Genomic DNA, 4,254 nt, shown 5'->3' on the forward strand with positions numbered 1-4,254 from the left:
CCTGCCTCCATTTTCTCCCCAAGGCCCGATCCTTCCAGCAGTCTGGTCAATATCACGGGGCGTCCTGTCAATTTCATTCATTCAAACTCCTCTCTCCTTTTACGCGCTGTCTTTCACTTCTGCCAGCCTTTCACTTTTCCGCTACTGAGTCTGCGTGGCTAGGTGCCCGCTTCGCCTTCATCCGACTCAAGCAAGTTGGGGGACCTCAATTTCTAGCAGCCCGGGGCAGTGAGTTATAGGAGCTGTAGTCCAAGACTTCCGAACCCTCTCCCCCCCAGTTTTCTCTTCTTGACCGGAGGAAATGAATCAATGGACCATTTCCAAACCATTTCGTGGTTTCCTATTCCTACTTCGCTTTCCCCTCCTCAATTTCACGCCAAAGGTGGTAGGGCGTCGCGGGGCAGAGAAGAGGAAATAGACTTTCCTCAGGAGTCGCGAGAGGGTTCAAGACGCCCCAGCTTGTCTTCTCCAGCTTGCGGGACCTCAATCCGGCCGCCTCCAGTGGGGCTGCGCGTGGCTGGCCGGCCGCCCGCATTTCGGGATACTATTTTCGCCCGCTTTAATCTCAGGGCCTCGCAAACTCCCTTGTTCCCTGCAGCCTGCCTAGGTCTTCTCGGAAGTAAAGCCAGTCGATGGAATCCACGAAATCTCCCCCCGTCCGCCCCCCCCCCACAAAAAGCCCTGGGTTCCCTCGCAGGTAACTAATCTGTGCGTGTGAATGGGCGCCTAAGTAGACGTGTGGGGGTAGGGCGGGGAAAGTCACCTGGAACAGACGAGAAGAAACTTGGTCTAATTCGTCCCAATAGAATAGGTTTGACTGCAGAGCTCATTCGTACCGCCCGGGGTTGATTTCGTTTACAGACCCCACTCCCCCAGCCCGGAAAATTTCGTTTCCGATCCTATCCCAATGTACCCTGAGTTCTCCAGCCTGCCTCCCTGTGATGCCAACGGGTCTTCCTAGATCTGCGGGCTGCATCGTGTACGTCGCTTTGGTTTTTTAAACACTGAATTCGGCATTAACTCGACGGCTGACCAGTTGCAGCAGACCGCGAAAAGAAGGGGGAGGAGAGGGACGCGTTTCCTTCCGCCCAAAAAGGGGGAGGGAGGGAAAGAAAAGAGAAAAGGAACGAAGGAACGGGGAGCGGAGGGGAGGAGGAAGAAAGAGAAGAGAGAAAAAGAGAGAGAATGAAAAAGAAAGGAAGAGGAAGGAACGGGAGGAAAGGAAGGAAGGAAGGAAGGAAGGAAGGAAGGAAGGAAGGAAGGAAGGAAGGAAGGAAGGAAGGAAGGAAGGAAGGAAGGAAGGAAGGAAGGAAGGAAGGAGTCTTGGGAAGGGAAAAGAGAGAATGAGACGGAAGGAAAGGAAGGGAAAGAAAGAGGGAGAAAAAGATACCAGGAAAGAAAACTAAGTTTATTCTTCATTATTTTAATTTTCCACCTCAATACGCGCTCTGTGTGTATCCAGCCTCATTCAGAAATAAGTCCTGGCTGCGCAGTTCAGCGAGGCTTGCTTCTGAGCACAGCTGCAAACAAAGGATCGCGCCTGGAGGAGGCGGGCTCTCTCTTCCCACCGCGGGCCCAAGAGATCCGACTGCCCGGCTGGTCTGGCAAACGCCTTCGCCATCTTCCCTGCCTCCCTCCCTTCGTCCTGGCCTCCACTGCAAAAAGCAGTGCTCTTCTTCATCGACTAGCGCAGAGCAAGCAGGTTTGGGCTGCAATAATCCTGGCGGCCAAGAGATGGCAGCAAAAAAATACAGGTCCGGCTCATTCTGGGCTGCTATTTCGTGGTCCTCTGCATGTTTGCAAGCCAGACCGGAGAGAAAAGTTGAAGGAATATGATGGCAGAGGCCGATCTGACCTGCTGCCACATTGAAATTGACTTGGCGTTCTTATGAACTAGAGGCTTAACAGTTCAACATCCAGATCCTGAAAAGGCCTGCTTGGAAACCGTGGGTTTGAGGGTCAAGAACTACTGTGCATGAGAAAAATCAGGAGGAGCCTGGTAGCACCTTTTCAGACGAACAAAATTCTTCCATCCCGGCGCCCGTGCCTGGCGCCGGAGTGCAGCTTTAGCGCTGCAAAGCTAAACTGCCCCGCTGCGGAAAGTGCGCCCCCACTTGAGGGACTTTTGACTCGCGTTGCTGAAGCAGAGAACAAACGGCTTGAAGCCATGGAGAATGGCTGTTTCCAGAGTCAGCAAAGATTCTCCCAGTCTTTTAAAAGCCACCCTCCTGAATGCCCTATTATAGCAGGGCAAAAGACCCCCTCCCCCCCCCCTCCCTCCCTCCCTCCCTCCCTCCCTCCCTCCTCCAAACGAACAGGTCACCTTTTCTTATCTCCTTAAAATACTGCAGGGTCAAGGATGGATTTGGACTTGAAGATTCAGTTGCTGTATTCACACAACCCCTTCACCAGGCCATTTATGAACCCAAAAGGTTGGGCCTCATTCTCACAACCAGCTGTGCTTAGTTTGATATTTAGTAAGTGTCAGGCCTAGTGCAAGAATGACACAGAAGCAATCCAGCCAAAGTCCAGGTCTTTACCTGCTTACACCGAATAGACAGAATCTTGCCACATGGAACTTGTATTACTCTGAAAGGTGAAAGGTCCCCTGTGCAAGCACGGAGTCATGTCTGACTCACTGGAGGGGTTTTCTTGGCAGACTATAGTGGGGTGGTTTGCCATTCCCCAGTCTTTTTTACTCTGACCTAGTGGAAATACCCTGGAGATTCTAGGTCGTGGCTATTCTAAATCCCTTCCTCTTCCCGCGATCCAGTTTAGGCCTGTTACCTCTTGTCTCACCCCACCCACCTTTGGAATGTGCTCCGCCCCTCCTGATAACCAGCTGCGTCACTGTAGTCCATCACATCAAGCAGGTGAGCTGTGTTGCCGGGAGGATTCTTTCCCCTTTTCTACCTCCCCCCCCCCCCCCGCCCAGTTGTTCCTTAGAAACTCCTTGACTTTTTACAAGAGTGAATAACGACTTTTGCAAATGAAGATTGTCCCAGTGATGGAACACACACACACACACACACACACTGGCCCTTTCTCCTTTGTATCAGAACATGGTGGCAACTCCAATGGGCTCTCTCAACTCCTTTCCAAGTCAGAAGTTAAACCATCTTCTGCGTATTCCTCCTGGCTTCCAGCTAAGTCCCAGCCCAGCCCGAAGAAGAAAGTGGGGAGCTTTATTCCTCGCTCTTTGGGGAAGGAAGCTCCAGTGTGGACTAAAGGTGTGTCTTTGGGGTGTGGGATGGTGGGTCGGCCCCTCCCTTACAGCACTGGGTGGGGGAAAGAAATGAGCCCCGTCATTGGTCTGGAAGAGGGTGACTCCCGACCCAGGAGAGCAATGGGCATTCGCTTAGCCAGGCAGTAATGGAGGCTGGATAGAGGGGCCAATCCAGACAATTCAATTAATGTTGGGCACTGTCTTGACTGACCCAAGCAAAGGCTGGCAGCCATATTAGAACACCGGTGAGTATAGGCTCTACATTGGCATCGACCACCGGGAACTTCAAAATGTAGGTATGGCATGGCAAGACAGGGGCGGGGAGGAGAAGCAGGGGGGAAGTTTGGTGCCAGTCTGGACGGGCTACTCCAATCTTCCCCCACCTGGTTTCCTCCCCTTCAAATGACTTGGGTTACAACCTCCGCGTGGTGCTGGTGGGAGATGTAGTCCACCCACACATCTGGAGGGCACCACGTTGGAGAACCTCCTTCTGCGCCACCACCAAAAGCACAGCAGACTTCAGGCTGCCAACCGGAACCTCCCTTACTGTGGAGTAGATGCCGGGGAGCCGAGGGGGGCTTGCTTCTGAGCAGCCCCGGGATCGGCTTGCTTCGCAGCGCGGTGTTCGGCTCTCCCGGCTTTTTTCCAAGAGCCGCGCGGGAGGCGCGCAGTGAGAGCGCGGCGCGCCTGCGACGATCCCTGCAGCCGTTCGCGAAGTTGTTCGACGGGGAGCCGCCGCGCAGGAAGAGCGATGCCGGGGCGGCGCGCCCCTCCCTTGGCCGAGGCAGAGCCCCTTCCCCTGGCCCGGCTGGCTAAGAAGTTTGAGGAGTTGGGAAGCCGCCGCGGCGCTTCGGCACGGTAAGGAACCGCTCCGAGGAACGTTAGGCGCGTAGCCGCCGGCCTCGCCCAGCGAAAGGGCGCCGCTTCCCCGCCTGGGCTCCTTTGCCCGTCGCTGCCCTGCTTTGCATCCTCGCCCATCCCAAGAGGGCTAGCGAAGAGGGAGGCGGAGAGCGGGAGCCTCGCAGCCC

Source organism: Candoia aspera, chromosome 6 (assembly GCF_035149785.1).
Source record: "Candoia aspera isolate rCanAsp1 chromosome 6, rCanAsp1.hap2, whole genome shotgun sequence".
NCBI classification, from domain to species: domain Eukaryota; kingdom Metazoa; phylum Chordata; class Lepidosauria; order Squamata; family Boidae; genus Candoia; species Candoia aspera.